This window comes from Canis lupus, chromosome 14 (assembly GCF_011100685.1).
Source record: "Canis lupus familiaris isolate Mischka breed German Shepherd chromosome 14, alternate assembly UU_Cfam_GSD_1.0, whole genome shotgun sequence".
Lineage (NCBI taxonomy): Eukaryota > Metazoa > Chordata > Mammalia > Carnivora > Canidae > Canis > Canis lupus.
This window is the reverse complement of record NC_049235.1, coordinates 55,255,686-55,281,857: the sequence shown is the minus strand read 5'-3', so window position 1 is coordinate 55,281,857 and position 26,172 is coordinate 55,255,686. Positions and strand designations below refer to the sequence as shown.

Sequence of the window (26,172 nt, the reverse complement as noted above, 5' to 3'; positions counted from 1 at the left end):
CCCTTTGGATATCATTGAAATTTCCTTTAGCCTACCTATCACTTTTGGGGGAATTGTGTCAGAAATTTGGCAAAATAGAAAATAAATTGCTTTGAGAGCATTATTAGGATGTGAATCTGTTTAACTCAGCTAGAGATATATTTAGTTGCTTAAATTACATGAGACCAACAAGAAGATGGACTACATACTTTAGAGGTTTGCATAATTTTTCATACAACTAAATAATTTGATTTACTCACCTTAGGTATTTCTTTTCTTGTTCATGATGCTCATCGAAAGCTACAGTTTTTGCTGATATTTCTTGTTGAAAATGCAGAAGAAAGGAAAGAAACAGTTGTTTAAAAAATATTCCATAGGCTGTGAAATGGGTCAGAAATAACTTTTCTTTTTAAATAAACAAACAAGCTTATTTATTTATTCATTCATTCATTCATTTGAGAGAGCGAATCTAGGAGTGGGGGAGGAGCAGAGGGAGAGGGACAAGCAGACTCCCTGCTCAGGACCCAGAGATCATGACCTGAGCTGAAGTCAGACTCTTAACCTATGGAGCCACCCAAGTGCCCCCCCTCCAAAATACCTTTTTATAGCATTAGATTAGAGAAGCTCAGGTGACAGATAGAGGATTGAATTTTAGAAATATTTTTCTGTTGATTTGCTTACCCTCTTCAGCCATTCATTAGATGTCATAGAATTTTCTCTTTTTTTTGTATTCATAGTCAAACCTGTGAAATTCCAATGGCTCTGTTGTTATTTCTTAGAAGAATGTTATAACACATGGGGGGGATGGTAATGAGTGCAAGCCACACTTATAACTAGAAAGATGCACATGACTGTGGAAAATGGAGAAGGACTTTACATGCATGTGGGAAAACGTAGGAAAAGGGAATACTGAAACCATTGAAGCACTTGAATAATAAAGACTTTCTGAGATCTGCCATGGGCAGCTTAACACAGACAGTGCTCCTTCTAGAGAATACGTTTTAACAAGCTGTGGAAATAATTTTCAGAATGTTAGCTGTTGACTAAAATCCTCCCCAGACGGTCTTCTGGTGTGGTTAGTGTCTTCTTCCCTAGCTCAGAATAGAACTCGCAGAGCTCTTTTTCTAGTTAGAATGGGCTGCTCTTCTGAAAAAGCACCTCCTGGGCAGCTTCCCCCCAACAGCCTGGGGCTCTCTCTCCTGACCAGAGAGCTCAGACGACTGGATTTTGCAAGGCCACCTGATTGTCTTTGCTTGAGGATGCAGGGAAGACAAGGGCTGCCCTGTGCCTCTGCAGGGGGAAATGGACCTAAAGTCAGCTGCCCACTCACCCAATCCAGTACCAGCTGTTCTGTGGCTCCTGCATCAGGCTTTGGGCTGTGTTTTGGATGCTAGGATTTGCACAGTTCAGGGACGACCTCGTGGGGACCCCGCCAGCCTGCAGTGGTCCACTTGAAGGCAGTTGCTCTCAGCGCCCAGCTGCTTCCAGTTCCTGTGGGAGGCCTGCCACCCCTGAGATTCAGCCTCAGCTGCACAACCTGCTGCCCTCTTGTCCCACCAAACCTCAAGAATCCGGCCATCGGGGATTAGCCAACGTGCTGCTTCCTCAGCCTGGGGAGGCTTTTTGTACAGACTCCAGGTTTAATATCTTTTTAAAATTTGAGGTTTCAGAAACAACCCTTTGGTTGATTTCCTAATGCTTCAACCTCAGCTATTTCATTTTAGTCCTGAGGTAGTGTTTTCCTAATTTTATAAATGAGGAGATCGCAGCTCAGGAAAAAAAACAAAACAAAACAGGGGGGCATAGAACTTAAAACTAGGTACCTGATATGTGCCAGAAGAATTCAGAGTTCAATATTGCAGACATGTCCTCAAGGAGACTGGTATTTAGTGGGAGGGGGGGACAACAGATATGCAAATGAATCAATGCCCTTCATTATGATGGAAGTTAATGTGTAATTATACTAGCATGTAAGTGAGAAAAGAGGAGGGAAAGGACAATTCAATATGGGGTGCACTCAGGTAAGGCTTCCAAGGAAGCAACAGTCTTGAGAGTTGGGAGAAGCCAAACTCTCAAAAGGAGAGGAGCAGTGGGGAGAAGCATTTTGAGTATTCTTGCGTTTGTCCTCTCCTAGTCACATCCAGCCCCACACTTACCATCTTATTTCTTGTTTCCCCTCTATGTCCTGATTTCTCTCCCTCCTCCAACATACTGGCCAATCCCTACTAAACACATTTTGTCGCCCTATATTGTATGTGGGTCACCAACCTACTTGAGTTATGGAAAATGTCTTCCTTCCTGTGCTGTTCCAAACGCACCGAATATGGCAGGGAGGTGTGTATACAATTGAATAAAATTCAATGTGTAAGGTCACTTGTACCTCCCTGTTTCTTCTGAACATCTAGGATCTTCTCAACTGACATAAGGGAAATTAGTGAGAGAAAAAAAGAGAAGAAAATGGGAAAAGTGAGCTAAGGGGGAAAAAACAGAAAAAAAAAGAGAAAGAAATATTTGTTAACAAATGTGAGCAGCACGATGCGAGCTCCTTCCACCTGCTTGCGAATCTTGTACATGAGAGAGGAAAGCATTCCAAGATAGGAAGTTTTAGGGGATCTGACAAAAAGAAGAATACAATTTAAAAATAGGACATGAGCCGGTATGGGAAGAATCATCCGATACATGGTAGAGGCCTAATATATGAAATCAAAACTCTTGCTTTGATTGGAAGTTCCCAAGTGATTTTCTAAGGGAGCAAGGTCAGTCCCGGATCTTTCAAAATAAAGCTTGGCATCACACACAAATGTGGGGATCAAGAGAGGAGGCCACTACTGCCAGCGGCAGCCAAGTCTTCCATATTGTCTACCGTGTAGGTAGAGGAGGATTACTAGGTCACTAGATGTGCAAGTGGCAAAACGTGTTAATGAGCTTTCAGTCCCAAACGCTCATGGTGGAGACGCGGAGATGGAGACCCATATGCTTTTCTCAGACACAAACAAGGAGCCATTAAGAGACTAGATTCTACGTCCTGGACTACCTTCCTAGTAAACTGAGGCCTGTTAAAAAGGATACAGAAGATGTTAGATTTGTGGGCTACACTCCGGAGACCTAAGAGTAAGCACTTGGGAAATCAAGCGGAATCCTAGAGAATCATAATAAAGAGAGAGCTACAAAAACCTGTGACCCATTTCTAGGTGGCCAGGCTGTTTCTCAAAGATTCAAGGCTTAGGGTGGGTGTAGTTATGGGGAAGCACATGCGAAATGAAATATTTCTCTGGCTTGTAATGCCTAGTTTTCTATCTTTTAAATGCTTTTTGCTAATTGTAGGTTGATTGTCATCTTGGAATTGTAATCTTAGGGCTGATAAAAAGTTTAGGTAATTTTTAAAATAGATTATTCCTCTTAACATGTATCTATTAGACACCCATTTTTAAAGATATATTTTAGAGAGAGAGAGAATGGGGAAGGAGCAGAGGCAGAGAAAGAGAGAGAGAATCTTAAGCAGGCTCCACGCCCAGCTCGGAGCCTGATGCAGGCTTGACCTTACAATGCTGAGATCATGACCTGAGCCGAAACCAAGTGTTACATACTTAACTGAACCACCCAGGCAATCCAGATACCAACTTTTTATAAACAAATAATGAGTTTCAAAAATGATGGTATTTATTGCATTAACAATAAACTTGTTAATGCAAATGTGGGCAATGGCCTGACATGTCATCAGAGAATTAATTCTCTCTCTCCCTCTTGGCAGTTCTGGTCGCCCCACCACAGGGGAGCCTCTGAGAATGCAGTGTAGACAGAGATGTCTTGCTCTGCCTCCAGCATTGGCTAAAATTCCTTCAGGGGGGAACAAGAGCTCTAGGGTCTGTACCAGGGTGAGGAGAGGGAGACGCTTGCCTCAGGTGCAAAATTTAAGGGAGCACCAAGAAACTGAGAAATCAAGACCAATAGTATTTTAATGCAATATTTTTTTAAAACTGAAATCTTTTAGCCCCCAAAAACTGCATAATGAACAAAATATGACAGAACCAGTAACAGCACAGTCCCAGGCCATATCAGAGCCTAAGGCAAAAGAGAAAAAAAAAAACAACCTAATAATACTGATCTAAGAGTTGGGGTGAACAGCGAGTTTTATTTTACCAGTAAGCTACTTTTAATTAGGCAGCTACATCACAAGCAAAGTAATAAAAGAAAATAGAAAAGTAGAAGCATTTATTCAGTTAGTCAACCTAATCTTTTTGACATTTTAAGGCTCTTGATTGTGTGGCCTGAGGGTGGCAAGGTGGGGAATGCTTGGGAGATGCTGGTAATGACAATGGTAGGTTGTCAAAAGGTGGACATTTCTCATCAGAAATGTTTTTCCAATCCTGTGAAAATACTTGAATTGGTAAAAATATCGCCGAGTTTAATAGAATCACAATAAAGAACAAAGTAAAGCAAATCTTTGAACTAGTCCTCTGAGATGGACCCTGGCAGGCCTACTATAGGCTCAAGGACACAGTAAGGGGTACAACATGGAAATATGACAACCATATAGCAAGGAATTTAGTTTTCTGGAATATAATCCTTCTTTGATGCCTTAAGAAATGTGATGTTTGGCCATATGGCTGTGGCTGCTTCCCTTCACTTGGTTAACTTCTATTCATACTCCAGTTCTTAAATATTAATTCCTCAAGGAGGCTGTCTGATTCGGGATAGATTAGCTCTCCAGTTATATATGTTCATTCAACCACACATTTAGCATTAATCAAAATGATAAGCATATCAGCCAAATAAAGAGAAATCATACTAGGGCTTCCCAAAAGAGTGAATTTAATAGGAGGGATTAGTTATACAAATGGTGAAAGGGTTGATTCCACCCCGGCATCTTTTTCTATTGAACAGGGGCCTATTAACATTGATACTGCAGATGTCAAATTAGGGGGCTACGCTCAAGAAATGTGAAGGCAAGGTGAGGTAACCCAGACTGGGAGTGTGTTGGTGGCCCTTGGAGTGGCTAGTGGGTGTCAGAGCTGCCAAATAGGACGATGTGGTATGACTAGGATAGCCGAAGTGAGGAAATCAGGGCCAAGGATGGAACCCCTGAAGGGTCAGAGCCACTGTCAGAGATACCACCAGAAGGCAAAAAAGAGAGGAATAAATACTCAAGAGAGAGGAAGAGCCATGACTTCTCCTCTCCTACCAACCTTTCGGCGTTGCATTAATGCCTCTCATTAGCCAAACCTAACTGGAGGTCAGTTGACAAGGAATTCTGGGTAGCAGAGTTTGGAGAGGTCTCTGGGTGTCTATGATACAGCACAAAAGATGGGCTGGAGCTCAGGCAGACAGTGTTTGCACACTAAATAATTACATATTAGTGTTGTTATCACGGTAATGCTAATCTAAGTTGTGATTTCTATGGGTCTGGGTTGTAGCTGCCTAATTAATGCCTTTTAGAGTTCTTGGCCCGGAGCATTTCAGAGTTCTTGGCCCATTGAAGATTTTGGATACGTGGAAAAAATGCATGAGTTGATATTGTTATTTCCACTATACTTTCAAGAGTCATGATTTCCACCGGGAGTTAGTTATATGCTCCTTCCAATAACAGTGTAAATAGGAACCCTGTGATTTACCAAGAGAAATAAACCCTCTATCTAAAAAAAAAAAAAAAAAAAAAAAAAAAAAAAACAGTGGGAGACAGAGATGAGAGAGAGGAAGTATGTTTGTGGTGGTTTCAGAGCTTAGAAAATTTTGTTCTGCTTGAGTATAACTGCTTTATCCATCCATCCGTATACCTCAAGGACACTCATTATTATATATTATTAACTTGGGGAGATTTTTCCAGAAGGGAGAATACAGGCAATATCTGAAAAATGGCTACTGTAGGTTATACTCCTAATTAAGATTAAAGGACGATCTTTCTAATAACTGTTTCAAGGCAGTGCTTAGTAGGCACGGTGTTCCTTACCATTATTTTAGGGCAGGATCCTTCTCTCTTATGGTTTCACCTGATTTTCTGCTTCAAGAAAATTTGAGCCACCAAATTTTTCTTGGGCCACCAACCCAAGATTTTAAAACCTAGGGACACGTCTCTGTTTCCCCTCTCCTTCTGTGACTCCAATTACATGTGTACGAGTCCACTTGAGGTTGCCTCACAGCTCACTGATGTTTTCTTAGGTTTTTCCTACCTTTTTAATTAGTTTAATTTTGAATATTTTCTTCCATTGTGTCTTTAAATTCACTGATCTTTTCTTAGGTCGTGTTGAATCTGCTATTAACCCTTGTCTAGTGCACTTTCCCCCCTTCATTATAAATTTTGCTTGGTTTGTTGAGATGGTAAAGAAACAGAGGGCTTTTGTTTTTTTCTTCACCCAGTTGTGACTGCTCACTACTGGCAAAGCAAATGATCAGAGTAAGAACACAAAACACAAAACACGTAACCACAACTGCAACATCAAGGAAAGAAAATAACCAGATCATCATTGTTTACTTGAACCATAAGAACCATAAGGAATATCTGGGCTCTTCATCCAGTCTGTTGGTGTTGACTGGTTTGAAGGCTTCTGCAGTTCCTAGGCTAGGGTTTATAGTATCCAGTGAAATTTTCATTTTAGACGTTATATTTCCTTTTCTAGAATTTAGATTTAGGTCTTTTTTTTTAAAAAAAAGATTTTATTTATTTATTTGACAGAGAGCGAGAGAGCACAAACAGGGGGAGCAGAAGAGGGAGAAGGAAAAAAATAGGTTCCCCACTGAGCAGGGATCCCAAAGCAGGACTTGATCCTAGGACCCCGGGATCATAACCTGAGCCAAAGACAGACACTTAACCAACTGAGCCACCCAGGTGCCCCTAGATTTAGGTCTTTTAAAATATCTTTCATGTCTCTCCTTAATAGGTTTATGCTTTCCTCTACCTTCTTGAACATGCAGTCTATGGTTATAGAAGCTGTTTTAACGTGCTTTATCCTGTTCCTGTCATTTGTGGCAATTGTTGGTCAGTTTTTATTGGATGATTTTCCCCCCACGTTATTGGTCATATTTTCCTCCTTCTTTGTACACCTGGTGGTTTTTGATTGGATACCAAGCATCATGAGTGTTGGCACTTTTAGTAATTTTTAAAATATTTTTGAGCTTTGTTTTGAGATGCAGTTGAGTTGCTTGCTTGGAAGCATTCTGATTCTTTCACAACTAGCTTTAATCTTTAGATTAAAGGTTGAATTAGAGTATTTTTGAGCCTGAGGCTAATTTGTCCCGTAAGTCAGACAATACCCTCTGAGTACCATTCTTGATGCATGCCCTTTGCATTATGATGTTTTCACATCTGGTTTTTGGATATGTGAACCATTCCCAACTTTTTGTGATAGCTGAAAATTATTCTTCCTACCCCTTTCCAGTAGTTCATTGCTCAGCCAAAGGGCAGTTTGCTTACATGTATGTTCTGATCAGTATTCAGTTGAGGATTCTGGGGGAACCCTCTGCAGATTTCAGGAGCTCCTTCTCTTTATAGCTCTGTCTGCTCTGATACTCTGACACAATTTGCAATTGTCCTACAAATTCTAACTGCTTTGGTGCTCCCAGGTCTCTATTTCTGTCTCTTCAATTCAGAGAGAATTCAGGGCTCTGTTTGGATTCCCTTTCCCTGTGCCACAGCTTAAGTCAGAGTGTAATATGGGACATACTATCCTGTAAATTGCTTTGCTGTGATTTGAGTGTATTTTCGGGAACAAATGAAGGTAAACATATGCCTTCTATGCACCCTGTTGAACCGGAAAGTTCTATTGGACCTTCGCCCATTAGATTCTAGCTTTCTGATCCAATTCTTTTCAGGTAGTAAACTGAAGCAACCGTAGAACTTACCTAGTTCATTTCCCTTCTCTCAGGATCATTGCTCTCTGCTGCCTGTTGTTCAATGTTTGAAAATATCTTGTTTGACTTTTAGGTATTTAAGGTATGAGTGTAAATCTGGTTTCTGGTCCTCTATCTTGGCTGGCAATGGAACTCCTTGACATTTTTTACCAAACTAAAGCTCTTGCACACATTGCTCCTAATGCCTTTTTTTATTTTAAAGATTTCCTTATTTATCTGAGAGAGAGCTTGTGAGCACAGGAGGGGCTAAGGGAGAATGAAAGGCAGAGACTCTCAAACAGACTCCCCTCTGAGCTCAAAGTCAGTCACGGTGCTTGATCTCATGATCCTGAGATCATGACCTGAGCCGAAACCAAGAGTTGGATACTCAACCAACTGAGCCACCTAAATGTCATCTTTTAAATTCAAAGTTTAATCTAGGTGTTCTTGGAGATCGGCCTATTACTCTGCACCATCATTTGGAAAGATTTTAATACATGATTTGAGAAAATGACCATAGAGAGACCTATACTTACGTTTGAATTATTCTACTTCCTACATTGGGAAGGAATGAAAAAAATTTTCAAGAATAAATTCTTTGTTGGAGTCCAAGGTGCTTACCAAATTAGCATGGATGTCTCAATGAACAAAAATCTTAAAATCTAGTGAAACAATTCAGAGTTTATTATTACTTTATGAATGAATTGAGTTGGTCATTTCATATTATCTTACACTGGAAGTGTTTGTTCAATATTTCATCCATTAGAAATGCAAATATTCCAATTATGAAAAGTTATACAATAATATAAGATATAAGTATATTTGTCCTGCTGAATGAAAGAAAATTCCATGGTAACAAGTTTTCATTCTTGGAAACAAAAGAACACTATTAGGATAAGAAGAAAAATTTAATTGGAGAGTAAAAATTTCAAAAGCTAAATATAAAAGGAGTATATTGTCTGTTCAGATTAATGTTAGAAGAAATCTATTTTGAATTTAACTAAGAGTGATCAAACTTTCAAAAGATATTCAGACTTTCTCACACATTTATTCATTTTCATATGCTGCTGATAGAGTATTATGAAATTCTACCTACAACTTGCTAATAGTCCACCGCGTTATTTTCAAAGGAGATCAATGAAATTATTACAGTTTGAATAAGATTATATTTAGAATTTATCATTTTAAAACCTCAAATTTTGATTTCGTATTATTAATTATACTCACCTAAAAATGATGCACACCAAAACGAATGTTTAGCAAATTAAGCTTTTAGTCAAAACAAAGCCATATAGCACAGGGGCTTTATTTCTGTATGAACAAATATAATTTGAGTTTGAGTCACACTCACATGTCTTCCAATCACCCTTACTTTACCTCTGAATGCTAATATAAGAACACAAAAACTCTTCTCATGAATTTTTAAATGTTAGTTTCACTTCCACTTAACACAGTGTTAAAATAGTATTCCCCTAACTATACACTCTACAAGAAGGTACTATTACAATAAAAATGCAAACATATTCTATAAACATGTAGATGCCAGAGTTGTTGTGGTAGTGGTGGCGGTGGTGTTTTTATTTAATATCCTTAACCATGTCATATACAACCATGTGACTGTGGTGGTTTCATTGTTGAACAGGAAAATGGGCTGTGGATTTTTTCTTTATGGCCATTGAATCCAGTTCTGGTGACTCCAAAATAAAATCGAAAGACAAGCAGGCCCAGAATCATCACTTGTGTTCAATATTATATTAGACATCCCAGGAAGTATAATCCAATTTATTACCTGACTTTTGATTTAAGACAGATTTAATTCTTTTTATTATAAAAATAATTCATGCATATTATTGGAAACCTTGAAAATAGAGTGAAATTGAGAAGGGCTCCACTACTCAAGGAAGAGGAGCTTAACAGAAGAAAGATCTTCCGATTAACATTAAGCAATTTTAAGTAACAGACAGAAGACTAGTAGTAAAATTATAAAAGCAAAAAAGAAATCATAGATTAAGACTGAAAAATGTTTTGATGGGTTGAAACATGTAATAATTTAGATTTTAAAAGCCAGCAGAAACCAACTTCTGCTTTCCAGAATTAAATTTACCTGATGGTGAATCAGGGTAGGGAGGAGGAAATTTTTCAGTTTGGTTTGATTTCTGTTGGGTTGCACATTGGCTGTTGTAAAGGAGATTACGGCATGAGTGCCCATTACCTAGAGGCAAGGCAAAATGCTTGAGGAGGTCATGGTGAATTGCCAAGTTCAGTAGTGTTTCTTGGTGTTCCTTATTGCATACAAGCTGAAAAACTGTCCGGATTTTTGTTTCGTTTAGTTGGATGAAGCATGCAAGGGTTAGGATCATTAGAGAAAAGTGTGGGTTTTTTTTTTCTGTTGAAGTTTGAAGTATCACCAATGACATCAAATGACATATTTAGAAATAATTCTAAAAGTCTCTGTTGACCAGATACATATATATATGTATATATTTATATATACTAAATGAATTACAGGCAATTCTTAGAAACCAAAGTATTTCCAATCAGAAATACCAAGACTCAGAAGCCAAAAATAAAATTATATATATAATATTATAATATACAATATAAAAATATATATCTAATAATGCTCAAACTTGTGTGTGTGTATTATATATATATACTGCTGTGCTCACCATTCATTCTTAGCCCTTCAGACCTTGCTTCTCAGATCATTTTCTTCCTAACCCCTTTAGTGAGGGCCTGTTGATAGTAAACTTCCAATTTTTATGTGTTTGCCTGAAAAATGCATTTGTTTCATCCTCATTCTGGAAACATGCTTGAAAGGCTTTTTTTTTTTTTTTGGCCTCCTCTTTTCAAACCTCCTATACTCTGTCTTCCAGTTTAACTCTCAGCTGATCTCGCTTTCTATTTCAATGGAAAAATTGAAGTCATTAGAAGAGAACATGCAGAGACTCCCAGCACCACCCTACCTACCCAGCGCCATCTATCTCTACACTCTGCTCTCCTGACTGAACCTGGGGATGAGCTCTCTGTGTCCCACCTACAGTCAAGTTTTCCCACGTGTGCTGGTCTCCATACACTTTACCAACCCCTCCAGCAGTTCTCTCTTCTGCACAGTCACTGTTTCCTTTCTAGTCGCCATTCTCATCAGGATAGAGCATCTTCTTATTTTTCCTATGTATTTCTAAAAAGCTTTTTGCCCTTATTTGCATGGCCAGCCACCACAATATTTCTCTGCTTCCCTTTGCAGAAAACCTCCTTGAAATAATTACTACTTAAAGCCCATATCCACTTTCCTCAATTATTCTATTCAACTATCCAATCAGGTTGCACACCACCAATCCACCAAATCACTTTTTTTTCAAGATTCAGTGGCTAAATCCAGCACTGAATTTTCAGTTTCCATCACACTCCACTATCAGCAGCGTGGCACACAATCACTCCTTTAATATATTTTCTTGACGTGGGCACACAATACCTCTTTTTGGTTTTGCTTCTCACATGGACCAGATTACTCTTTCTTAGTATTTTGTGCTTATTTTTCCTAATTTCCCTAACCAGTTGAAATTTCCCTAGTGAACCCTTGGTCCATTTCTTTTTTATATTGACACTCCATCTCTTGATCATCTCATCCAGTGTTTTGCCTTCAGTTGCCATCCATATGCCAGTGACTCCCATATTTGCATCTCTAGTGAAGATCTTTCTTCTGAACTCAGAACTAAATTATCAATAGCTCCACATGGATATCTAATAGATGTTTCAAACTCAACATGTCCAAACCTAATTTCCAATATCCTCTTTTTTTTAAGATTTTATTTATTTACTCATGAGGGAGAGAGAGAGAGAGAGGCAGACACACAGGCAGAGGGAGAAGCAGGCTCCATGCAGGGAGCCCTACGTGGGACTTGATCCTAGGTCTCCAGGATCAGGCCCTAGGTGAAGGTGGTGCTAAACCACTGAGCCACCCAGGCTGCCGCATCCTCTCTCTTTCTATCAAAGCTACCCCAACCTTAGCCACAATGCAGATTATTTTCTCCTCTTCCTCCTCCTCCTCCTCCTCCTCCTCCTCCTCCTCCTCCTCCTCCTCCTCCTCCTTTTTAGTAGCTCAGATAGAATGTTTTAGTCGTCTTGATTCCTCTCTTGCCTGATCTATCAGGAAATTATGTTGATTCCATATTCACAATAAATCCAGAGTCTAGCCACTTCTTACTACTCCCTAGTCTCACTCTAGTCTGAATCATCTTTGTCTTGAGCCTGGATTACTTCAAAGTCTCCTAATTAATTTTCTTCCTTGCCACCAGTCTACTCTTATCCCCACATGCCACCATAGTATATTCTCACACAGTGGTCGGTGTGATCCTGTTAAAATCCAACATGCCACTCTTTACACACCCCTAGCCCTCCATTCCCTGTTTCACTCAGTAAAAATCAAAGGTGGCCCTCACCTGTGGGTTCCAGCCACATTGGCCTCCTATTTCTGGAATTCTCCTACCAGAGGGTTTTGTATAGTCTGTTCTTTCTTTCTAGAGTTATGATTTATTTATTTATTTATATTTATTTATTTATTTATTTATTTATTTATTTATTTATTTATGATTTTATGATTTTATTTATTCATTCAGGAGAGACACAGAGAGAGAGGCAGAGACACAGGCAGAGGGAGAAGCAGGCTCCCTGCAGGGAGCCCGATGTGGGACTCGATCCCAGGACCCCAGGATCACGCCCTGAGCCGAAGGCACATGCTCAACCACTGAGTCACCCAGGCATCCCCAGTCTGTTCTCTTTCTTTGAAACTCTCCCCTGCCAGAAATCCTTTACCTGCCTAAATATCACCTTTTTAATGAATTCTATTCTGACAGTGCATTTAAATTTATAAACCTCTGCCTTTTTAGTCCCAGTCACCTTACTCTGGACCACTGTTTCCACAGCATACTTTTCTTATTTATTATGGTTATTATTTATTGACTGTTTCTCTCCATTGGAATATAAATTCCAGGAAAGTATGATTTTTTTTGTCCATTTTATTCACTGATGGATTTTAATCACTAACACAGTAAATACTTTAATTGAATAAGTGATTGAATGGGACATAATTTCATGGGGTACAGGATTCTACATTAGCAGCTATTTTTTTCTCAGTACTTTGAAGTTATCATTTACCAATCTTTTGGCTTCCATTATTATCATTAAGAAATTAGCTGCCAGTCAAATTGTTCCTTTTCAGAAATCTGCCTTTTTCCTCCGCTTGTTTTAAGAACTTCTTTTTGTCTCTGATGTTTTGCAGTTTCATTATGATATGTCTGAGTATGGATGATTTTTTCATATTAATTCTGATTGGGACTTACTGAAGTTCCTTAATTTGAAGCTCTGTGTCTCATCATATCAGGAGAGATCTCAACCATTGTCACGTCAAATATTTCTTCTACATCTTTTCTCTCGTTCATTTCTGGGGCTCTAATTAATAGACATATGTTAGACTCTATTTTCATGTCTATTGATTTCCACTCTTGATTCTCTGAACTCCATTTTGAGTAATTAATCCATATATGTCTCAGAATTCATAAATTTTTCTTCACTTTTGTCTAATCTGTTGTTTAATCCAAACTTACTGTCCTTAATTCTAGTTACTTTATTCCTTCATTTAAAATTTTTTAATTTTTTCCTTTTCAAATCTCTCTGGTTATTTTCCATGATCTCTTCTTCTACCATTGTACTTCACAATAGTCTTTTTAAGTTACTTAAGTTTATCAAGTAAACTAATTTTGCAGGCTTCTTATGATTATAAAAGAGAGACCATTTGAAAAAGTTACTTGGCAGTTTCCTGATTTATATCTTGACTCTCACTTAATAGTTCCTTAACCCTTCAGTGTTTGGTGATTTGTCACTATGAGCCAGTGTTGAAGCATTAACTGAGAATTTTTTGAGGAACATGTTAAAGTGAATTTGTCTCATTTTTGTCAAAAACTTATATTTACTACCAACCTTGGATCACTTTAATCTACCTTTTATTTTGTAAGCAGCCTGAGAAATTGCCTGCTCTAGTATTACCTCGTTTTAGTAATTTGTCATGGGTATTTCTGGGAAAATGTGAATAAGGAATTCAGATCTGTTTGTGTCTCAAACATTTCTTTTCCTTCTGTGCCCATGGTTCTTGGTCACGCCACTTCGAAGAATGAGAGTAGATCAGATGAAGAGTGGTGGGCAGCAAAGCAAAGTTTATTGAGTGATAGTTAAGTTTTTTGAGCAATAGTACAAAACTCCTGAAGAGGGAGGGGACCTGAGGGGGTTGCCAGAGGAGTGTCTAAGTCTAGGGATTTTTATGAGACTGTTGCCAGGCTCTTTTAATCTGATTAACCTTCCTTGTGCCTGTCACCCAATCAGGTTTCTGTCCATGCTCTCATCTACCTATCAGGTAGTTGTTCACATGGGAAAGGATGGAAGACTCCTTCTAGGGTGGTGTAAAATCCTTTTAAGGGTAGTTTCCTTTAAGGGTGGATGGCGGCACGGTAGGGGTGGGTGGGCAGTTAAGGCTTCTCCCTACCTGCCTTCCTTCCAACTATCCTTCATTATTTTGGTATGGATTCAATTTATCATCTGGATCTAAATTAATCCAAAGTAATTTTGTTTCCTGAAAGTATTTCTGGAAGTGAAACTATATGGTACCTAATTAGAGCTCCTGGGTCCTTTAACAAATCAAAATTTTATTTTTGGCTTCTGAGTCTTGGTATTTCTGATTGGAAATACTTTGGTTTCTAAGAATTGCCTGTAATTCATTGAGCTCAGGTCATTTGCTGGATATGAGTCTAGCAATTATGATCCTCTAGATGTGTGCAGAAAAGGAAGTGGCCTCTGTGGTGTGATTTGATGGGTGCTGCCAGGCCCCTTTTGACCAGATGATTTCCTCCTCTCTTTAGCTGCGGCTCAGAGATGACTGTTTTAGCCATTTCATAATCAGAGAGCAAAAGCAGGAGTCCTAGTCTTCGGATAGCTCAGGGGGAGGATGGGATTTATAGATATCAGCCTGCTTTCCCCTTAGTATAGATTTGATTACAGGATAAGGTGAATGGCACTTTGGAAGGTTAAGAGCCTAGGGAGAAGGGATTTAGGCCTGTTAAGTTTCCAGGGAAAGAAGAGGAATAGTCTGAAGTTATTTGGACAATTTACTGTTGTGAAAGAATAAGCATCAAGAATTTCCTAACATCAGAGAAAAAAGTTGGAGTGATTATTATCATTATTATTATTATTTTTTAAAAGATTTTATTTATCTATTCATGAGAGACATAGAAAGGGGCAGAGACACAGGCAGAGGGAGAAGCAGGCTCCCTGTAGGGAGCCCAATGTGGGACTCGATCCCTGGACCCCGGGATCACGTCCTGGGCCGAAGGCAGACACTGAACCACTGCACCACCCAGGCACACCAGGGTGATTATTATTATTAAGATGTATTTATTTATTTGAAAGAGAGAGAGAAAGTGAGCACCAGTCGGGGGAGGGGCAAAGAGAGAGGGAGAGAGAGACTCCGGAGCACACTCCCTGCTGAGAGCAGAGTCTGACGTGGGTGGGTCTCTGTCTCATGACCCGGAGGTGGTGACCTGAGCCGAAAACCAGGAGTTGGATGCTCAACTGACTGAGCTGCTCAGGCACCCCTAGGGTGATATTAGAATACAGTTTTATTTGTATTTATTTTTACTTTTTTGCTACAGTTGGCCAGGATTGCATACAATCTATATTAGTCAAAAACATTTTTTTTTAAGATTTTATTTATTTATTCATGAGAGACACACAGAGAGAGGTAGAGACATAGACAGAGGGAGAAGCAGGTTCCCTGCAGGGAGCCCGATGCAGGACTCAATCCCAGGACCCTAGGATCATGCCCTGAGCCCAAGGCAGATCCTCAACCACTGAGCCACCCAGGTGCCCCTATATTAGTCAAATTCTTCCAGAGAAAGAGAGAGGAGATTGATTTTTTAGGAACCAGCTTACATGACTGTGGGGGCTGGTGAGTCTGAAATCAGCAGGGTGTGCCCGCAGGCTGGACACTAAGAGTTGATGCTGCAGTCCTGAGTCCGAACTCTGCAGAATAGGACACCAGATAGGAAACTCAGGCAGAATTGGATCTTCTTTAGGGAAACCTATCTTTTCTTTTCAGGCCTTTAATTAGATGAAGCCCACCTGCATTATGGAGACAATCTGCTTTACTCAAAGTCTACTGATTTACATTCTAATCACATCTAAAATGTACCCTCATAGGGATCCCTGGGTGGCGCAGCGGTTTGGCGCCTGCCTTTGGCCCAGGGCGCGATCCTGGAGACCCGGGATCGAATCCCACGTCGGGCTCCCGGTGCATGGAGCCTGCTTCTCCCTCTGCCTGTGTCTCTGCCTCTCTCTCTCTCTCTCTCTCTCTGTGACTATCATAAAAAATAAAAAAAATAATAAAATGTACCCTCATAGAGACATCTAGACTGATGTTTGAACAAATGACTGAACACCATAGCTTAGCCAACCTGACATCACATCATCATCACACAGTCCTATAAATTTTGGTAGATTGCTTGCCAATTTCATTTAACATGATTACATTTGCTAAAGCCTCATAACTTTTTCTTCATGCCTTTAGCAGACCCAAATTTATTTATTTATTTATTTATTTATTTATTTATTTATTTATTTATTTATTAAGATTTTATTTATTTATTCAAGACAGACACAGAAAGAGAGAGAGGAAGTGAATGAAGTAAAATGAATAATTTTATTCATTACATTAACATAAGGACATCATAACATTTGTGATATGTTTGTAGGAAGGGTAGAGACAGAGATAATATGTTGGAAGAATGTGGAAGGTGGGTTTCCCCACTTCTCTGACTACTCCCAGATCTCATTTCAATGGTCAAGATCGCACAGTTCCCTAACAGAAGCATCAAGAACGTACACAGCAAGGGGTGATGTACACGTTTCAATTTGGCAAGACATCGATTCATTTCTTGATTTAGACTTCAGCAATTTCAGTTCATTAAACATGTTTTCTGTGTCTGCTTCCAGCTGGGCAACTCTAGACTGATATTTTTTTCTCTTTCATGTTGTTCTTCATTGATTATCATAAAGAGGAGCCTTCAGGTTTTGAAATTCTCACACTCAGAAAAGGATTCTCCTAAAACATTGTCACCTTTGGTGAGAATGTCATTTGAATTCAGAGACTGCATGTGGGAATTTAACCAACTACTTCAGTGTCACATTACATGGACAGTCAGCTTTTCATTGGGAAATGAGAATTACTACCTCATATATCCTCTGCTCAGCTAGCTCAGAGTTTTCTCTGGAGGTCTGTTATGGCAACCTCTCTATCCATTGGTGGAGACTGGTTTTCTCCTAAAGGTCAACGAAGTACCTTGGTTGGTGGGTTGGCTTGGTCATCAGAAATTTATTTCTGTTTCTCGTCCAAGGCAGTTGTTGCAGTGGTCACCATGTGAGAAAAGAAGCTAGTTCAGGGCAGGTGCTTATCTAAAAGAGATAGCCATAAAGTTACATGCATCACATCCACTCATCTCCCATGAGGCTGAACTCAGTCATATCTCTACAGCTAGCTGCAAAGGAACCTGGGGAATTTAGTCTTTCACTTCATAGCCATGGACCCAGCTAAAATCCAGGGGAGATTTTATAAAAGAAAAAAAAAAAAAAGAGAAAAGAACAAATACTGGGTGACAGTCAGTGGTCTGTGCTGCCCTTATACTTGGCATTAAATTATCTGTTATTCTTAGTTAAGAGGGGCTTTATTTATCTAAATTATAGATATATGTTTGAGCTGATTTTAATGAAAATAGAAAATGTATTATAAAGAGACAGGGAACTTGAGGGTAGGAATGGAGCTGGACCTCAGGAAGAGAAAATTGTGAGGACCCTCCTTCTGTTTGCATCTCTGCTTCTCTCTGTAGTTCTGACTCATCCTCTCTCCATTGCCGGGCCTCCTGCAATCCTAAGCCACATGAAAAAATAGCATCTACAGAGCTCCTGGGTTAACCTAAGACCATTCAAGCTGCACGCAGCATTTATTTGGCTTCTCCAAAATCCCAGTTCCAAGTTTCTGGGTGGGGAGATCTGATTGGTCCAGCTGGGATCAAGTGTCCACTCCTGTCCACTTCATTGTGGCACAGGGTCAGGTAGTGTAATTGTAGCTGATAGGGCCCAGCAAAGTGTGGAAGCACAATCAGAAAAATGGGGAGGGGGTTCCCTAAAAGGTATCACTACTTCTAGTCTTACCAGTATTCTTAGAAATCCACCACTTCCAATATGATCCTTACCTTTTGTTTCCAGCTTTCCCAGTTTACTGCTAAAGCAAACATTCCCAGAGACCAACAGAATTCATAGCAGATTCTCATTGATAATGGGTTGTGAAGAATTCTTTCTGAAGATTTACATTTTTCTTGCAGTATGGACAGTCTTCATTGCAGAAGATTGTACTTGAGAAAGAGAAAGAGCAACTCTGACGTTGGTCAGCTGGTCGCTGGCATGGTGTTCTGCTTTCCCTAAACCCTCTGATCACAATAGAAAGACAAGGACAAAACCCAGCACAAAATCACGAAAATGAGCGAGCACCTTCCTCTCCTGGCTGGCAGGAGTGACTGCTGCCTGTTTACCAATTATAGCTTTAGACTCACTGTGTTTTTCCTGATGCCTAGAAAATTGGTATCCTACCACTGGATTACTTACGCTTTCTGATAACATCCTACCTGGTGCTGGGATGGTTCTTCGTATCCTCCCTAAAAATCACCTAATACAATCCCAGCTCCTATAACCAGCTCCCTGCAGCACCCTTGAACCGAGGTGCTCTGTAGTTCCTCATGGGATATGGTCTCCCTGGTTGTGACAAGTAATCAACCCAACCGTGTTTGATTTCCCTGGTGCTTGTGTAGTCCTTGGATGCTAATACTTCTCTGAGGGATCTGACTGAAAGAAAAACAAAGCAAGGGGTGGTACCTGGGTGGCTCAGTCAGGTTAAACGTCTGCCTTTGGCTCAGGTCATGATCCCAGGACCCTGGGACAGAGTCCTACGTCAAGCTCCTTGCTCAGCCAGGGGCCTGCTTCTCCCTCTCCCTCTGCACCCACCCACCCCCCATTCGGGTTCTCTCTCACTAGCTCTGTGCTCTCTCTCATAAATAAATAATCTTAAAAAAATAAAGCAAAATCAATAAAGCAAAACACTCTAAATACACATGTATATATACACAGAGACTCTCTTTGTCTCTTGTATCTTTTGTCCAGTTGTACTGAACGTGTTTTTAGGCTAGTGAACTTGTTCATTTAGATGATCATTAAAGAGATTGGTCATAACTTGAGGAGCTCAATAGCTTGTTGCAGGGGAATGTTGTTACAGAAACTTTTTTTTTTTTTTTTTTTACTTAGCTCCTAAAACTTATTAAAATATGGAGGGATCCCCATGAAAGTTTTTTATTCATTACATTAACATAAGGATGAAATTATAATGGTTTGAACTGCTCCAGCTCCCTTTCATGGCTCTAGATATTGAAAACTACTCAAGGAATTTAAGTTTGGAAATAGCAATTAGCCTGTTAATTTTTATTTTTTCTAGCCACATCCTGCCTAACCGACATATCCTTCCGGTAAACTCCTGAACAACTCCTACAGCACTTCCTTAATCAGCATTTAATATAAATCCTTCTCCTAAGGTATTGTTACACTTTATTTATTATAAATTTCCACAGTGGATTGACCATGTAAGAGAGGTGCTTGTTTGCTTGCTTGTTTTTCCAAGTGTCCTACAGGGCTTGGTACTTTATTAAGAATAATTGTTTTATAAATAAGTGGCTGATATCTGGGTTGTGGGGGAAATTTGATGACAGCCCAGAAAGGACACTAGATTCAAATACTCTGAGGGCACAGATTGTGTCATGTTCAACATTCTCTCGTGGATAGCATGGTGCTAGCGTGTTAGGGCTGCCCCATAAGCATGTGTTGAAAGATGAAAAGACTGTACCGCTGTGGCCTCCAGAGTGTGGAGAGTCTGGTGAAGGTCAGAAATGGCAAGAGAGAAATTGAAGAATGGCTTTCACCTGGCATATCATTTTGCCTCCAAGCCTGGGTGTGTGGATTACCCTATCCTTTTAGGCAAAACATTTCAAATACTAATTGACTAATTGACTAAAATAAAATAGTAGTTGTATGCCACCGTAGTACACTGCCAACGTGTCATTGCTTCATTTATATTGTGTATATATTCTTTAGTTATTATTCTTCTAAATGATATAATACCTTGAAATTTTATAAAAGATATCTTCTACAGAAATTCAGGTCATTTCGGGGGGATATACTCCTCATTCTAGCCTTTCTCAAAGATGCTGAGATGATAGTGTTTTGGGACATAAAATGTCTCCTTATGGGATGAAGTTACTGACCTAGGGCACATATACTGAATGTGTTGCTCATTCTCTGCAACGCTAAACAGAAAATACAGATTAAATCGGCTCAACTCTTTGGTGAAGAACGTTAAATTGTAGGATTTAAACCAAGAGTAGGTTTTCTTCCTGTCTACGTCATACTTTTATTTAATAGATCTCTTTTTTTCCCTCAAGCTTTCTTTCTCAGATTTGCCTTTTTTTCTATATTCAACAACCCATCCCTTGGTCTTGGCCCTTATGACCAAAAGCCCAGATTGTTTTAATGTGTTTCCCGACAGTGCTTCACGTCCCTTGGTAAACTTTCCCACCCCTGTCTTAGCAATCTAATTTGCTGACTGTATTTCTAGAACGTAAGACACTAGCATAAGACACTATAATGGCTCCCTTTTGCTTTTTAAACCGGAACCTCTACGGTCCAGCCCATTGGACATATGTCTGTTTCTGTTCAAGTGTCTCTGGGTGCCCAGTCCAGCTCGCTTCTCTGTTTTCTGCCTCTGTGATGGTCATTTTTGTATCTATGTTCTCTCACTTGGTGATTTCTCCTCTGGTCTCTCCTTTTCCTCCCTTCTTTGTTCCTTGAATTCTTTCGATTTAGTTCAAGCTCCCACTCCTCTATAAACCTGTTTTTGCAAGGCACAAATATGATGTGCGGTGTAACTACCATGGTAGTTCTTCCCAGGATCCCATAGTTTATCCCTAAATTGTTTTCTTATGATTCGGTTGACTTTCCTACCCTTGATCATTAATGAAATGCATTCAGGGCTCCATGGTTTTGACTTTTTTTTGGACGTTACCTCCATTCTCAGCGTACTCCATAAATAATAACAATAAAATACTAAAGGGATGAGAGGTGAGCTTTAATCAAAGAAAGCACGATCAAGAAGTGGCTCTTGAATGAAGGTTTGTTGAAAGGCTGGGGACGGGCTGGGAAGCGGTGAGAAGGGCCCATTGTTCCGACACTGTGCAGGATGGAGTGCTGGGCAGAGAATGGAGGCTGTCAACTCTGGTTATACTTGGCCATTGTTCCTGGGAAGCCCGTGTTAGCTCTGAGTAAGAGATAATTCATCAGAACGCTCTTGTACTTTTTTTCTCTCTTGCTCCGGGGCAGAAACTGCTCCACTTCACAGGCTGAACTTTTTACCTCTTGCCCTGCGAGGCAGGAACACGCTGCCTGAGTGCTTCCATTTTGAGACACCTTGTAGGAATCCTTATTGAATTGCTTTAGAAGAGTAGATTCTCGGCCCTCCAGTGCAGCAATCTGCCACAGCAGCCCCAGAGGGTGTTATGTTTCAGTCAGAGGCAGAAGCCTCCTGTAATATGGGCTCACTGGGCTTTTGGGGGGGTAAAAAGAGCATTTTTTGCAAGCCTAGTTCTAATTGAACATCCCCACGTTGCAATTATTATTGTATTTCAGTCTCGTAGCCTTTGTTACGGAGGTTTTTGTGTGAGTTAGGAGGGGACGCTTTGGGTGACTGTTCAGGCTTTTGCTTTTTTTCTTTAATTTATTAAAGTCCAAATTAAACAAGGCTCCTGCTGCTACCAAAGTTTCCTGAACTATTTTGTTGTAAATGCTATTCACTCTTTGAAAGCAATACAATTAAAAGTTGTGTTAAGAATCCTCCTTTTCAAGGCTCTGAACTTTTTCTCTGAGGATTTTGAACTTGTTTCAGGTCTTTGATTTCTTAAACGCATTTCAGAAGGAAGATATACATGTTCTTTAATTGCTTCTTAAATTGGCAAAGTTATACTCTGTCTCAGACAAAAAAAAAAAACTTTAAATGATTACATTTCTCTGTAGATTAGTAGCTTGTTAATTTTGAGGATGAAATGAATGCAGGAATAAAAATCATTTGACGAGGTATCTCAGGAACTCACTTCAAAAAGAAACAGTAGATGCAGATTCTAACAAGGCCCCATCTGAGATCAGAGCTTCTCTATGACGTACTGGAGACATCTAGTGGACAAAACTCAGAATGGAACACGAAACTGCGCCCAGGTGGGATCCTAACTTTCAGAAAACGTTATGCTTTAAAAAAAAAAATCACATGGTATTTCCCTCCCGTACGAAAATCAGTATATTTTCTCTGAAAATAAAATGTCATATATGTTTTAAATCTGATTTTAACTGTGCTGTTTTGAACTCATTCTACATATAATGGCCCATCTTGCTTGACTTGTTGGATTTTAATTCAATACATCCAGCACGTAGAGGGAGATATATCTCACTATCAACCTTGGAGAGGTAGATTTACATAGAACAAATGGATATTGTATTTGGCTAGTGATGTAATCATGGGAAAACCTGTCTGAATCTCTTCTTTCACAAGTAAGGTGAGGGGTTAAACAAATGTTTGTTTGTTTCTAGCCTGAAAATCTAAAACCCTATTTGTATAGTATTATGTTCGCTTTTTATACTGTTTGACACTTGTGAGAGGGTTTTCACAACTATCATCTAAACCGACTGCTCATAAAAATGTCCTAGTTATTTAGTTCAGAGTTTGTTCAATGATGCTCAGGAAGGTGGGAGACTTGTGACCTGAGGAAAGAATCCAAGTTTCTTGCCATTCATTCTGACATCCTCCTAGTAGATCCCACTGTTGATGCAATTCGAGTACATTTCTTAATGTTTGGGGGAACCCAGCCCAAATGTCAACAGCTAGCACCTACCGGTTAGCATCTACAGTTACCATATCCTTTACATACATCATTTCTAATCAGCTTAGTAACCCTGCAGAAAAATATTACTAAGCTCAATTTAAAGGTGAGAAAGTTAAGAGTCAAACAAATAAAGGCTCAAACTCACCAGAGGGTCTGTGACATGACCTATGTGGATATTCAGGTCTCTGGCTTTATTACACAAAGCTTAAAAGCGTCCCTTGACCAAGCTAGGGAAAGCCCCCCACCCCACCCCAAGAGCTGGTGCTGTGTGTGTTTATTTCCCCTGAGGATTGTGAAGCCTGTGGGTAGGCATTCCCAAAGTCTCAAACTGAACCTCTTAAACCCAGAAACCCAGAAACATAAATACAACTATACATTGAATATCTCAGAAGATCTCTTAAAAATTATTTTAAAAGACAAAACACCTTGGTGAGTCTTTTATCTTGGAGGGAGAAGATCATCAAGACAGTTCATGACAATTGCTGGTCACTATGAATTACATATTTATGAAAAAAATGCTTACGACACAGCAGAGACACAACAGGACATGTAAGTTTTAAGATTAAGTTAGCCAAAGACAAATGTATAAAATAATTCTAAACAGCAAAATTGATTAAATTTGGAGAAATAGTGCCTGGAATTAACAACATACACATTCCAGTTTGCCACTGGCATGGATACCGCAATGAAAAATATTCATTAGGAAGCAATCTGGAATAGAGAGAGGGATCAATTAATTAGGTGTGGTGACTTAAAAACTCACAAAAATTATTCTGATAACATTGATCCGATTAATTTTAGTTGAACAAAATTATTTTTTAAATGTCACTAAAATTAAATGTTGACCATATCATTGGAAACAATACTTTTTTTTAGTATTTCATTTATTTTCATACAAATGTTTAGTTTTATAAACAATTTGAAAAACTATTCGGATGAATCGCATATTTATGTAAAACAGTACTCAAGAATAAATTGATATTTGAAAACCTGAACGTCAATGAGTCAACATTTTAAATAACTTAATATTAATATTCAAACGTCTATTGAGTTTGGAAATATGCTATGATTCATTAATAGTGAAAGGTTTACATTATTATCTTTGATATGTTTAAGAGAAATCCAATGTGTTCAGTAATTACATTTGAAGGAATAAATCTTTCATGATGAAAAAAGAATCCATTTATCAGTATATAATTGTAGATTTTGCCTCCACTAGATCTGTAATCCTAGCAGCATGCTCTATTTACAGCCAAACCGCTGGCTTGATGAACTCTGCTATAATTTATTCAGTTGTTAGCAGTTTTGCATATTTGAGTTTTATGTTACTCAAATTAATATACTTTTTAAGACAATAATTTGAATTATTAAGTTATTTGGACTTGTTTTCATTAATAAAGCTCAAAAATACTGCTGCTGCTAAATTTGCGTCCTTTAACAACATCATTTAATTTGGGTCTCTCCATCCCCGCTTTTTTTTCCTGAGTAAATTAAATGCATGGCTTAACCACAGCTCCCTGCGATGCATACGGTAATTGCAAGATACAGGAATATATGGAGAAACATATAGAAAAGACTGCTGTAACCGAACCAAAGAAAGTGTACGGGTATGCAAAATAAACAAGTCACATACATACTAATGAGCTTTAGGTAAAGCCTTCCTTTATTTACTGTGAGGAACCAATCAGCCTTTGCAGAGAACCCTAAAAACTAATTTTCTAAAGCCATTTTTTTCATGTTAGTTTTAGTGATCGTGCACATTATAGAAAGGCAGTAACTAAATAAATATTATTTTAGTTTAATTGGATTAAAAATTAGAAATGCAAATTCCGCCCCCCCCCCCCCCCCCCCCCCCCCCCCGTGCTATATCTATAAGCCCTCATCTCTGTTTTTATGGTAATACCCTTTTAATGGTTTAAGCCTATGAAGAAAAAACACTGAAGATTTTTAACTAGCCGCTTTGCAGGGGGCAGAAAGGAGCAAAGAAGATTTAGTGGTGAAAAGAGCAAATAAATAGGTGCTCCAAGATTAAAAAGAGGGTAGAAGTGCATGCTGAGCTGTTGAAAGACCTCTCTGTGTTTAAAGAAAAATATTGTTTGGTGCTTTCACCAGTGCATGATCAAAATAAGAGGTACAAATTAGTTCATGGCTGCTGAAGCTACAAAACATCATGCAGAGCGCTGTCTTTGGGAACGTTTTAATGAGGAGAAGAGGTCATCAGACTGTGACATTGCTTTTCAGAATTCTTCAAGAACAACACAGACTTCCTGTTCCAAATGTGGTAGAGAATAAAACAACCTTAGTAGTAATCGTACAACTTTTGAACCGTGTTCCTTGGAAATGCCGTGCAGTGCTCATTTTGTAGCTTTAGTTAGCCATCTCAAAGGAAACGCTTCCATATTTTCCATGTGCCCTTATTTCAAAAGTACAGCGAGACGGTGGAGCTTTAACATGGATTATATTTATAAAATAAAGTTTTATTCAGGCTTCTAAAGAGATTTTAATGTTTTCATTGCTCCAGGTGAAATGGTACACGGTGGCTCTGTTCATTAACATTTAGCATCAGTGCAAAAAATCAAGGATTACCACATACAGCATAAAAGGAGGGCTAGCATGACTTTGAAATTAAATTCACTACAATCTTAGTTTTGCCGCATTTCAAAACGTGATTTTAAAATGTATAAGTTGTTAATGACATTCTAGGTCAAATATTCATAGTCCAATATCAATCCTACAGAGACTGGCATTATTCAAATGTGTAACGTATTTGAACAGAAGCTGAAGAGGTTTTCCCGACGCTTAATAAATAAGACATTTATTTTGGTTTCAAAGACCAGTATTATAATATTGTTTAATACTTCAAGTACGGGTTGGTGCATTTGTGCCACCCCACCATGAGGCTACGACATTCCTTTTGTTTTCCACCAACGTGACCACGTTTGAAAGACATGTACAGATAAAGAAAATATTTATGTCCATCTATTTAATGGAGATATCAAAAATAAGAGACAAAAAAAAAAGGACCGACTAGTTTTTTATATGGTGATGCTCACAATCTTACTGATCTCCAAGTTTTCTCATAATATTTTTTCTTCCCAAATAGGGATTCACAAATAATCACATTTCCTCTTGATGTGTAAGATTAATTGTCAAATGTGTGAAAATAATGTCAGACCTACAGGGAACAGTTTGAACTTGAGTTGAGATGGAAGACAGGCCATTTCTGCACATGGCCATGTTTCTGATTAACTTGTAAGAGGTGATTCAATTTGTGTTCAATTAATTGATTTAGAGGCAGCGG

General features: G+C 39.0%; 1 protein-coding gene across 12 annotated transcripts in view; it reads left to right on the top strand.

The window, feature by feature from the left end:
• Positions 1-26,172, top strand: part of TFEC (transcription factor EC) — a 220,753-nt gene that overhangs the window by 41,466 nt on the left and 153,115 nt on the right. For all 12 annotated transcript variants that reach the window (XM_038557444.1, XM_038557451.1, XM_038557450.1 and 9 more), the window contains one exon: positions 19,388-19,484. The gene's annotated coding sequence lies outside the window, so the exon portion shown is untranslated. The remainder of the gene's footprint in view (positions 1-19,387; positions 19,485-26,172) is intronic.